Below are 13,906 nucleotides of genomic sequence, written 5' to 3'. Positions count from 1 at the left end.
ACTTTAACCTGGTGTTGTGAGTCTTCTTACTGTGCCCACCCCAATCCAACACCAGCCTCTCCACATCACATTAGATTGAGACCATGGAATGCCATCGAGCACATCACAGAGCAGCTTGCACTCTGGGATTAGAGCAACTCTTGGTCAAGAGCTTCAAGTTTTTAGTGTCCTGATCACCAACAATCTGTCCTGGTCCTCCCATGTCGACACTTTAGTTAAGAAATCCCACCAACGCCTCGACTTTCTCACAAGACTAACGAAATTTGGCATGTCAGCTACGACTATCACCAACTTTTACAGGTGCACCATAGAAAGCATTCATTCTGGTTGTATCACAGTTTGGTATGGCTCCTGCTCTTCCCGAGACTGCAAGGAGCTACAAGGAGCATCGTGAATGTAGCCCAATCCATCACGAAAACCAGCCTCCCATCCATTGATTCTGTCTACGCTTCCTTTTGCCTCAGCAAAGCAGCCAGCATAGCCAAGGACCCCACACACCCCGGACATTCTCTCTTCCACCTTCTTGGTTCAGGGAAAAAGTTACAAAAGTCTGAGGTCACGTACCAACCAACTCAAGAACAGCTTCTTCCCTGCTGCTGTCAGACTTTTGAATGGACTTACCTTGCATTAAGTTGCTCTTTCTCCACACCCTAGGTATGACTGTAACACTACATTCTGCTCTCACTCGTTTCCTTCTCTATGAACGGTATGTTTTGCCTGTATAGTGCACAAAAAACAATACTTTTCACTGTGTGTTAATACATGTGACAATAATAAATCAAATCAAATCAAGTGCCCAAGGAAAGAGGGGCCAACCGATCAGACAATGTAGTTGCCAAGAGCTCCCAGCCCAAAGGAAGAGTGAGGAGTAAAATTCAAGGTGATAACTTTGGCACCTTGGTTAAGCCAACCATCAACATATGGACCCAAGGAAAGAGTCAGCTGTCAATCCTCATCTCCATCACTGTCTGGAAAAGAGTATCAGGATCACTGGGGGATACGGAGTAGTCTTCATTTCTAACTATCCAGAGGCTTAGTGAGAAACTCCAGGCTGAAATCTGAGCTCATGCGAGAGAAACTATTAGTGCCAGTTCATTCAGAGGCTGTTAAACTGTGATTTTGATCTGATGAAGGTGATGATGACAATGGATTCACCTGTCACTCCAACGAGTGTGTGCTCAGTAAGGAGACCTATTGATCACTGATGAGGTTGGTGTCATCTCATATTTGACATTAAACCATATCTTGATTGACAGATCTGATGGCTAGTGTTCCAGATGAAGCCACGATTGGAGGGGTAGGTGAAGGCACTGGCTTTGCATTCTGCTCACTTGTCCTGCAGGGACCTAACTCTGCTCTCCACAAATGTTGAGATTGCTTGATGACAGAGACTCCTCCAGTTGGGTCTGTCACTGGTTAATTTGCAATAGGAGCAGGGTTACATAGAAACAGAGATAGAAAATTGCTGAATCTTGCCATGAGAACCGTCATATATTTCATTTCAAATCAACCACTTTGCTGCTTTCTCGTTGCCTCAAACGAGTGCCTTTCATTCCACCATCAGAAAAGAGAGGACAGCTCAAATTTCACCCAAGTGCAAGATCATCGTATTCAATACAGCTTCATCCTTTGGCCATCACACTGAGAGTATCATGAGTTCATCAAACTGCTCCTCAGCAGTGGCAGCACGGAGAGGCATAGATCACGTTTAAAATAGTTACTGTTCAGCCAGTAGAGGAAGTTTTAAAGAGAAATTCCAACCAGCATTCCAACCATTATCTTGCAATTGAGTCTGTGTCTATATAAGCCCTGTTTGTGAACCCAACTCTCCATTCACCTGAGGAAGGAACAGCGCTCCGAAAGCTCATGATTCCAAATAAACCTGTTGGACTTTAACCTGGTGTTGTGAGCCTTCTCACTGTGTCCACCCCAGTCCAACGTCCACATCTCCACATCATGTAAACCAGAATAGGGCTATCGATGGAGCACATTTGCTGCAACACAAATGGGTAAGAACAGGTGATGTCCATCATAGGATAGACTCCCTCCTGTGTGTTGAAGCAGTGGACTTGATATATTAATGGTCAAACATGTTGCTATAGATCGGGAGACATATGGAGGCCAGACCGGGTAAGGACAGCAGATTTCCTTCCCTAAAGGACATCAGTAAGGTCAACTCCCAGAGATGCTCAAGACATTTAGCATCTTGACTTGGAGAAGTACCAGTCAGAAAGTCCAGCAAGCATTGATCCGATGAGGATGGTGTTGATGGATTCTCCTGTCATGGCAATGGTCATCATTCGACCTTTACTGAATTCAAACCATTTATTGAATTCAAATGTTACCATCTGCCATAGAGGAATTCAAACCTGAGTCCCCAGAGCTGGTTCTCCAGATGACTAACCCAGTGATTATCCCACTCTACCACCAACCCCCCACTTCAATTTCAATTGTCCACTTGCTCCTCACTCCAATGTGTTCTTCCATTCCCTCAGTACCTCCAGCACACATCTGCTATTCACTTTGTCTTTTTTAAATTCCTCTCACTTGTGTCTCGAAATCTTTGTTTGTGCTCTGTTCGAAAATCATCCCATTCTGTTCCTGTGAGTCATTTAAATGCAGCATCTGCTTTGGATCTCCAAGAATCTCTACGATTCCAAGGATTCCTAGGTGACCATGTATTTATAGATCTCCACCCCCACTCCCCGTCCCCCACCACCCTGCCCGACTATGCCAAACTCTGTCTCTCTCCTGCACATCTTAGAATCCCGTCAGCAGAGAAAAATCGAAACGAGAAGCAGGAATAGGCCATTCGGCCCGTCGAGCCTGCTCGACAATTAATTATGATCATGGTTGATTATCCAATTCAATATCCTCATTTCCCTCCTCCCCACTCCCCCATATCCCTTGATGCCTTTCGCCCCATGATCGACATCTAATTTCTTCTTGAAATCAGACAATGTTTTGGCCTCAGCTACTTTCTGTGGAGTGAATTCCACACATTCACTCCTCTCTGGGTGAAGACATTTCTCCTCATCTCTGTCCTAAAATGTTTACCCCTTATCCTCAAACTATGGACCATAGTTCTGGACTCCCCCCACCATCGGCAACATTCTTTCTGAATCTAAACCACCATCTCGGGCATCAATCCCACCAGAGGCGAGATGTCATGACACAGCTGACTTTGTCTTTCTGGTTATATTGGAGAATCTGGACCTTGTTTAACAGTGCTCCAAACTCTAAAACAGAAAAGGTTGGAAGTGTGCAGTAGGCCCAACAGCCTGAGGAAGAAGCAACAGGTTCATTCTTCTTGTTGAGACACTAACCTCTAATCTTCTTATCATACCAGCTCACATACACGTCAACAGTTGACAGAAGACAAGATTGATGCCCGAGGTTAAAGTTTCCATAACTAACCAAATTCACATGCCTAGTTACACTGTTTATCCATTAATAGGAGACCAGAGGCTTCCAGGCAGGAACAACAATAACAATGATGCGTCTTTCATGAATTTTAGCTTGGCAATTGATAGGATAGCTCTTGGCTCAATAATTTAATGCATGCCGCTTCGACCAAGGGCATAGGATTATCTCAAACTTTTTACACCAAGCCTGAGGTTTAATTGGATTATTCCGTCCTTATCACCAGGAAAATGCCTGCAATTAAATACTTCTGCCCAAAGAGTTAATCCTTCAATTTGTTTTCAGTTTAGGTGGATAAATTCTCAAATCCACACTTCCTTCGTTTTCATCCTGTTTCCTGAACAGGTCGTGAACAGATTCATTTTCACAATTTTATTTCATTGTTCTTTACTTAGATTGATTCACCAATCTATCAGCCTTGTATCCACTTGTAGCTTTGGTCTTTAAGTTAATAGAATGTGAATAAACGACAGAGCTGTGGGTAATAATACCTCATGAGTTTCTTCCCGACCGAAATATAAAGAATGTAATAACGAAGGCAATTCATTGATGACAAATCAATTATCACAAGGCATGATATTGTGTAACAGAACTCAATGAGCAGGCCCTTCTCACTTGTGGGAAGTGATGATGCCCTGTGGCACATTCCCTGGCGATGAGGCGGGTGAGACATGCAAAACATCATAGACCTCAGCGGGACTGGAAGATCCCACTGGCGGCCAATGATAAGCCACACCCGCTGTTGGAGAATATGCCACAGGGTGGCTGGAAAATCTCAACCAGTATCATAGAATCATAGAATCCCTACAGTGCAGAAGGAGGCCATTCAGCCTACTGAGCCAGCACCAACAACATTTCCACGTAGGCCCTATCTGTATAATCGCACCTATTTACCCAGCTAATCTCCCTGGGGCAATCTATCATGGCCAATCAACCTAACCCGCACATCTTTGGAGTGTGAGAGGAAACCGGAGCACCCGGAGGAAACCCATGTAGACACGGGAAGAATGTGTAGACTGCACTGACAGTCACCCAAGGCCGGAATTGAACCCGCATCCCTTGCACTGTACGGCAGCAGTGCTAACCACTGTGCCACCATGTTATGATGACCACAAAGGCCATGGGGGTTCATCAATAGATCTCCCTGTGGGCTTTGTGGAGTATTAGCTGCTTTACGGAGCAAGTGGAGGCTTGCCCAATGAGATGCAGCCAGCAGGGGTTCTTAAACCTACTACTCTCCCCAGACTATTGTTGTAATTCCTGAGGTGAAGACTACCTGACTGTAAGCCGCAGAGGCAGCCCATTCTTTTAGTGCACAATATAAGGTGTTCGTGACAGGAAACAGTTGGCTGAATTACTACATCGGCCAACATGAATAAAATGTCAATATAAATTTGCAATGGAGAATGAAACTCCAGGTTGCAAAACTAACTCAGGTGCCCAGGAACCGTAGGTAGTTTATCAGCTGGGGTTAACCCAGATTTCACTGTGTCGTCACTAAATACCATTGCACAGATTACTTTCTATAAGGATGCCATTGACCCATTGGAAAGACGCAGCATGGGTTCATGAAGGACAGGTCATGTTTGACTAATTTGGTGGAATTCTTTGAGAACATTACATGTGCAGTGGACAATGGGGAACCTGTGGATGTGGTGTATCTGGATTTCCAGAAGGCATTTGACAAGATGCTGCACCAAAGACTGCTACATAAGATAAAGGTGCACAGTGTTACAGATAATGTATTAGCATGGATAGAGGATTGGTTAACTAACAGACAGCAAAGAGTGGGGGAAATGGGTGTTTTTCTGGTTGGCGATCAGTGACTGGTTGGCGATCAGTGACTCGTGGTGTGCCTCAGGGATCAGTGTTGGGACCGCAATTGTTTACGATTTACATAGATGATTTGGAGTTGGGGACCAAGTGTAGTGTGTCAAAATTCGCAGATGACACTAAGATGGGTGGAAGAGCAAAGTGTGCAGAGGACGCTGAAAGTCTGCAAAGGAATATAGCTAATCTAACTGAGTGGGTGAGGGGTCTGGCAGATGGAGTACAATGTTGGTAAATGTGAGGTCATCCATTTTGATAGGAATAACAGCAAAATGAACTATTATTTAAATGGTAGAAAATTGCAACATGCTGCTGTGCAGAGGGACCTGGGTGTCCTTGGGCAGGAAACTCAAGGAGTTGGTTTGCAGGTGCAGCAGGTCATTAAGAAGGCAAATTGAATTTTGTCTTTCATTGCTCGAGGGAAGGAGTTTAAAAACAGTGAGATTATGTTGCAGCTGTATAAGGTGCTAGTGAGGCCACACATGGTGTACTGTGTACAGTTTTGGTCTCCTTACTTGAGAAAGGATATATTGGCACTGGAGGGGGTGCAGAGGAGATTCACTAGGTTGATTCCGGAGTTGAGAGGGTTGGCTTATGAGGAGAGACTGAGTAGACTGGGGTTATACTCATTGGAATTCAGAAAAATGAGGGGAGATCTTGTAGAAACATATAAGATTATGAAGGAAATAGATTAGAAGCAGGGAAGTTGTTCCCACTGCCGGGTGAAACTAGAACTAGGGGGCATAGCTTCAAAATAAGGGGAAGCAGATTTATGATTGAGTTGAGGAGGAATTTCTTCAAACAAAGGGTTGTGAATCGGTGGCATTCCCTGCCTAGTGAAGCAGTTGAAGCTACCTCATTAAATGTTTTTACGGCAAGGATAGATAAATTTTTGAACAGTAAAGGAATTAAGGGTTATGGTGAGCGGGCGGGTAAGTGGAGCTGAGTCCACAAAAAGATCCGCCATGATCTTATTGAATGGTAGAGCAGGCTCCTAGTTCTTATGTTCTTATGTTCTTACTCAGCAGGTCAGGAAAGCTGAATATAGTTGCACGTTCATTTACACCCTGCTATGTGCAGACCACCCCAACCCCTTCACCCCACCTTGCGATGCTGTTCCATCACACCACTCTTCACACCCACCTCCTGTGTGTGTGCATCCATCCTCATTCCAAACATTTCCTCACATCCCCAGCTATCCATCCACCACACAGCAGCACAGTGGTTAGCACTGCTGTTTCACAGGTCCAGGGACCTGGGTTCGATTCCCGGCTTGGGCCACAGTCTGTGTGGAGTTTGCACTTTCTCCTCGTGTCTGCGTGGCTTTCCTCCAGGTGCTCCGGTTTCCTCCCACAGTCCAAAGATGTGCGGGTTGGGTTGATTGGCCAGGTTAAAAATTGTCCCTTAGAGTCCTGAGATGCGTAGATTAGAGGGATTAGCGGGTAAATATGTGGATATGTGGGGGTAGGGCCTCGGTGGGATCGTGGTCGGTGCAGACTCGATGGGCCGAATTGCCTCCTTCTGCACTGTCGGGTTTCTATGACAATTCTAAGACTCCCACTTAACCTCACTCTTATCCCACTGGCTTCGCATTCCTGATCATCACCCTCACCACACCCACTGGATGAACACATGCCAAGACGCTCAGAGGGCTGGTATTTCCTCGTTGCAGAGATGCAGAGGATTGGGAAGATGGAGAGCCAGAGCTGGTTCTCCACAGATTTCCTGGGCATTAACTGCAGAGGAGGAAGAACTGGAGATCAGCGGCATTTCAGCATTTTTGACCATTAAGGAGGAGAGACTAGGGCCTTGCAGCGACCTGGTGACAGAGTTAAATATCAATGACTCTCATTGGGGTTTCAACAGAGAGTGAAATATTATCATCTCTGAAGTGGGAAAAATATACAGAAGAGTACACTTTAGAAATGACTGCCTGGCACATAAAGAGTTAAGACCACAAACAGGCACTGACTCTTAGCCCAGACAATTACTTAGCATTAAAGACACTCAGACAACTACTTGTAAATTAAAATATGCAGGAATTAGATACCGCAGGTAGCCAATGGAAATTGGGACAAAAGGGTCTGGTAAAGAGATTAGCTACAGGTGGGATTGGGAATACAAAATGCAGGAAAACCAATTACTGTAAACGACTGTATGAACAGACCGAAACTAAAGTCATTGATAGTCACTGACGTAGGAAATGTAGTAAGAAGTCTCAGAACACCAGGTTAAAGTCCAACAGGTTTATTTGGTAGCAAATACCATAAGCTTTCGGAGCACTGCTCCTTCGTCAGATGGAGTGGAAATGTGCTCTCAAACAGTGCAAACAGACAAAATCAAGTTGCAGAATACTGATTAGAATGCGAATCCGACAGCCAGCCAGGTCTTAAAGGTACAGACAATGTAGGAAATGTATCCATTCATAGAACAATGCGATGTTAACATGCTTATGTCTGGATCTGTCTGTATTTGTTTATAACGATGTGGTTAACGATCGATCACCTACTTGATTACAACAATGTGATAATGCCTAAATGTCCGGTCCATCTATTGTGTAAAGGGTATAAAGATGAACCGCTCCTATTGTCTCATTGAGAGAAGGTTTTGCTGCTTGTTAGTGTCTTTTCTCCACGAAGCTTCGCTAAAATAAAACAGGATATTTGAAACCTTCAAACCTGACCTCATGGTACATTTCCCACAACAATCTCCATAACGCTACGTGCAGCATGGTTACCTGGCCAGTAAAATGATTATCTTTTCTCTCTGTCAAAGCCTTCACATGTACAGCACTAATCAGTGGACCTCCCATTCAATAACTTTTCAAAAGATTGAATTCTTCCTTATCATACAGTCAATGTCAGGTTCAACTGGCATCATTGAATCATAGAATCCCCACAGTGCAGAAGAAGGCCATTCAGCCCTTCGAGTCTGCACCGACCAGAATCCCACCCTGACCCTATTCCCGTAGCCCCATTATTTACCCTGCTAATCCCCCTGAACTAGCGTCAATTCAGCATAGCCAATCAACCTAACCCGCACATCTTTGGACTGTGGGAGGAAATCGGAACACCTGGAGGAAACCCACGCAGACACGGAGAGAACGTGCAGACTCCACACAGACAGTGACCCGAGGCCAGAACTGAACGCAGGTCCCTGGCTCTGTGAGGCAGCAGTGCTAACCACTCTGCCGCCATACCTCCTGAGTGGCTTTGCAATTGCTGAATCATTGGATACTCTTTTTTTCCAGAAACCCTCCTGAGGATGAGGTGACCGACAATCTTTTCTGACTCTGCCTGTCCCACTTCTGTCAACTGGACTCTTACTTTCCTCTGAAACGCTCATCTCTCCAAGATCTGAGGAAATTCCTCCACACTCACCTATGTAGTACTCCTAATATTAAATGAGTTTGTGAGCAAAAGAGGCAGCACTCCCATTAGAAATTACAAAAAGAAGGTAAGACTTAAGTACTTTATTGAATAAGAGAATTTTTAAATTATAATAAATGTACACATAAAAAAAATACTTTTATACATTTGTTTTGTATGTTTGTGCCTCTGTCGAGTTATCTCAGGAGTCAAGCCTGTGACAACAGCAGGAGAGCAGGGAAGCCGATGAGGGCTGAAGAATTGGGGATTGTGAGGGGAGAGCGTGCCGAGGGCAGGGGAAAGAAAGGAGGCATGGTGGTGAAAAGGGGTAAAGGACAAATAGAAAAAAAGGTGGATGGGAAAGAGCAAATAGACTGATGGGCTCAGGATTGGAGAAGGGGACAAAGCATGTATGTGGAAACAAATGGAGATGGAGATATCCACTTCATCTGATGAAGGAGCAGCGTTCCGAAAGCTAATGGCATTTGCGAACAAATAAACCTGTTGGTCTTTAACCTGGTTAAAACTCTTACTGTGGAAACAAAGCCATAGAGATTTATTCTGATATAGCAAGTGGGCATCATTGCCTGAGCCAGCATTTATTGCCCATCCCTAATTGCACTTGGACAGAGTGGCTGGTGAGGCTGTTTCAGAGGGCATTTAAAAGTCCACCTGTGAGTCACATGTGGGCCAGACCAGTTAAGAATTACACATTTACTTCCCTAAGAGACATCAGTGAATCATAAGACCATAAGACCAGAAGAAATAGGAGCAGAATTAGGCCACTCGGCCCATCGAGTCTGCTCCCCCATTCAATCATGACTGATTTTTTTCTCATCCCCATTCTCCTGCCTTTTCTCCATAATCCCTGATCCCCTCATTAATCAAGAACCTATCTGTCTCTCTCTCAAAGACACTCAATGACCTGGCCTCCACAGCCTTCTGCAGCATAGAGTTCCACAGATTCACCACTCTCTGGCTGAAGAATTTCCTCCTCATCTCTGTTTTAAGGAATCGTCCCTTTTGCCTGAGGTTGTGCCCTCTGCTTCCAGTTTTTCTACTGTTGAAAACACCCTCTCCATGTCCACTCTCTCCAGGCCTCGCAGTATCCTGTAAGTTTCAATAAGATCCCCCCTCATCCTTCTAAACTCCAATGAGTACAGACCCAGAGTCCTCAACTGTTCCCCATATGACAAGCTCTTCATTCCACGGATCATTCTTGTGAACCTCCTCTGGACCCCTTCCAAGGCCAGCACATCCTTCCATAGATATGGGGCCTAAAACTGCTCACAATACTCCAAACAGGATCTGACCAGAGCCCTACACAGCCTCAGAAGTACATCCCTACTCTTGTATTCTCGCCCTCTCGACATGAATGCCAACATTGCATTTGCCTTCCTAATTGCCGACTAAACCAGCACGTTAACCTTCAGAGAATCTTGAACAATGACTCCCAAGTCCCTTTGTGTTTCTGATTTCCTAAGCATTTTCCCATTTAGAAAATAGTCTATGCCCCATTCCTCCTTCCAAAGTGCATAACCTCACACTTTTCCACATTGTATTCCATCTGCCACTTCTTTGCCCACTCTCCTAACCTGTCCAACTCCTTCTGCAGCCCCCCTGCTTCCTCAATAATACCTGTCCCTCTACACACCTTTGTATCATTTAGCAAAAGTGCCGTCAGTTCCTTCCTAAAATCATTCATGTATATTGTGAAAAGTTCTGCTCCCAGCACTCACCCCTGAGGCACACCGCTAGTCTCCAGGTGCCATCTTGAGAAACATTCCTTTATCCCCACTCTCTGCCTTCTGCCAATCAGCCAATCCTCTATCCATGCCAGGATCGTACCCTTAACACCATGAGCACTTCACTTATTTAGCAGTCTCCTATGTGGCGCCTTGTCAAAGGCCTTCGGGAAATCTAAATAAATCACATCCACTGGTTCTCCTTTATCTAACTTCTTTGTTACCTCCTCAAAGAAATCTAATAGATTTGTCAGACATGACCTCCCCTTGACAAAGCCAAGCTGACTCAGCCCTACTTTATCATGCACTTCCAAGTATTCTGTGATCTCATCTTTAATGATGGACTCAAAAATCTTGCCAATGATCAAAGTCAGGCTAACCGGCCTATAATTTCCCATCTGCTGCCTCCCTCCCTTCTTAAACAGCGGTGTTACATTCGCTACATTCCAGTCCTCTGGGACCCTCCCTGCCTCCAGTGATTCCTGAAAGATCACCACCAATGTCGCCACAATTCCCTCAGCTATCTCTTTTAGAACCCTGGGGTGTAGTCCATCCAGTCCAGGTGATTTATCCACCTTCAGATCATTCAGTTTCACAGAACCTTCCCCTTAGTGATGGCCTCTAAACTCACCTGTGCTCCTGACTTACCTGGAGCTCTGGCATCCCACTGGTGTCTTCCACCCTGAAGATTGATGCAAAGTAACTATTCAGTTCCTCTGCCATTGCTTTGTTTCCTATTATTACTTCTTCAGTCTCATTTTCCAGTGATCCAATTTTTGCCTCTCTCTTACCTTTTATATATTGAAAAAAACTCTTCCTGTCTCCTTTTTTATTACTGGCTAACTTACATTCATATTTCACCTTCTCCCCCCTTATTGCTTTCCTCTGCTTGCTTTTAAATGCTTCCCAATCCTCTGGCTTCCCACTAATCTTCGCCACTTTGTGTGCTTTTTCTTTTGCTTTTATGTTGTCCTTGACTTCCCTCGTCAGCCATGGATGCTTCGTCCTCCCCTTAGCATGTTCCCTCCTCCTTGGGATGAATTTCTGTTGTGCCTCCCGAATAAATCTCAAACACTCCTGCCATTGCTGTTCCACTGTCTTCCCTGCTCGGCTCCCTTTCCAATCAACTCTGGACAGCTCCTCCCTCTTGGACTTTGCCGTTTCCTTTATTTAATTGTAATACCGTTACATCTGACTCCAGCTTCTCCCTCTCAAACTGCAGTGTAAATTCTATCATATTGTGGTCACTGCTCCCTCAGGGTTCCTTCACCTTAAGTTCCCAAATCAAGTCTGCCTCATTACACATCACCAAATTCAGAATTGCCTGTTCCCTTGTAGGTTCTGTCACAAGCTGCTCCAAGAAGTCATCTCTCAGACATTCCACAACTTCCTTTTCTTGGGATCCACTACCTACCTGATTTTCCCAGTCCACCTGCATATTGAAGTCCCCCATGATTATTGTAATGATGCCTTTCTTAGATGCCTTTTCTATCTCCTGATTTATTTTCTGCCCCACATCCTGAATACTACTGTGGGGCCTGTACATAACTCCCATCAGTGTGGGGTTTTACTTTATGACAAACAACAATAGTTTCATGGTCATGGTTAGACTTTTACTTCATTCAGATTTCACCATCTGCTGCTGCAGGATTCGAACACGCTTTCCCAGAGCATCACATTGGGTTTTTGGATTACTAATCCAGTGACCACATCACCACAGTTACATGCTCGTTTGAGATAGCTGTGCTTTGAAATATACGGGGAGTAAAGACGTGATAACACAGGGGGCACGACAAGGTTTTGATATTGATAAATTTCATGTTGCTGGCATGAAATCAGTGCCACATTGATGCCCAAGTAACAAGGCAGATGAGTGAGACCCAAGGCTGGTGGACAGGTTAAACATTGGGGTGTGTAGTTCCCAATAATTTCAATATTTCTGGTGGCTGTATTGAAACGGCATTGCTGATATCCAGACTTCTACTGGGAGAGAAGCAAAAACCATTGGCCCCTGTGGATGGATTCCCCAAGATTCACTGCCAACGGATCGAAAAGCCCAAAAAACAAAGCACATTTCACCAAGTGTCAAAACTGTGAATCAAGAATCATTTTCCTGAAAGAAAATGAATAATTTCTGAATAATCGTTCATTAATTTTACATTTTCAATCGACTTAATTCTAAATAAATGAATTTCCTGATTGTCGCTGCTCGTAGATGAGGTGCCACAGTGAGAAATCTCCTTTCCATCCACACTTCCTCCAACTATCGGTTGTGTTTTGATCAGTAAAACAGCCTGAAACTGCGAAGAAATTACTTCTCCATTGCTCAACCTTCAAACATAATTGGCTGGATTTGGGGAGAAATGAACTCGAAGGAAATGCTCATTTGAAGTCTCTTTTAGCATCCAAAATGACTGTTCTTGAAATTTATCATCTTCAAAGCATGAACTCTCTCCTCCACATTCACCCCATTTCCATGTATTTTATTTCATTTCTTCCTTTCATTTTATTCACCCCATTTTTATTACTTTATGTTCTTAATTTGATATTTCCACTTCTAAAATCTCACTTCACATCTTGTTTTCCAACCTCACTCCAGTACGATGGGCCAACTGCTACATTCCTCAGGTTGTCCTTTGACACTGGGCATCTTTGTTCTGCCATTCACACATTGCACTCTCTTAACGGACGCTCTAAGCACCATTCTCAGCTTTTAACATCACCATTTGCACTCCCTGATTTTTGTCTATGCCACTCCAACAATTATGGCCACTCAATACGTGGTGGCACGGTGGCACAGTAATTAGCACTACCATGTCACTGCGCTCGGGACCCAGGTTCGATACCTGGCCTTGGGTCTCTGTCTGCACGTTCTCCCCATGTCTGTGTGGGTTTCCTCCAGGTACTCCGGTTTACTCCCACAGTCCAAAGATGTGCGTGTTAAGTTGATTTTCCATTCTAAATTCCTCCTTAGTGTTAGGAGGATTAGCCAGGATAAACATGTGGGGTTATGGGGATAGGAGTTGGGTGGGATGGTGGTCGGTGCAAACCTTTTGGGCTGACTGGCCTCCTTCTGCATTGTGGGATACTATGATTCCAACCCACCTCCCCCTACCCCTCACAGTATAAATCTTGTCCAAATTTTCTTGTTTTCAGATCTGACAACGTTTCATCCAGACTCGAAATGTTGGCTCTGTTCTCTCTCCACAGAGGCTGTCAGACCTGCTGAGAATTTCCAGCATTTTCTGTTTTTGTTTTAGATTCCAGCATCCACAATATTTTGTCTTGACCAGTTCTTGAAATTTAAATCGGGTGAATGTTTAAAAACAAGCCAAAAACAAACTAAAGGTTGTTCTCAAATTATGGGACACTCTTCCTTCTCTTTTATTTCTTGTTCATTTCCCCACACTGGAAATATTATTTTTTTAGAACTGATAAGGCTGAGTTGATCTAATCCTCCTTCAAGGCTTTGATCCTTCAGCTCCCGACTCTCTAATTCTGGTCACTTTGGTGAAATTGGGGCATTCGCAACTCATTCAG

Source organism: Mustelus asterias, chromosome 26 (assembly GCF_964213995.1).
Source record: "Mustelus asterias chromosome 26, sMusAst1.hap1.1, whole genome shotgun sequence".
Classification (NCBI taxonomy): domain Eukaryota; kingdom Metazoa; phylum Chordata; class Chondrichthyes; order Carcharhiniformes; family Triakidae; genus Mustelus; species Mustelus asterias.
Note: the sequence above shows the minus strand (reverse complement) of the source record.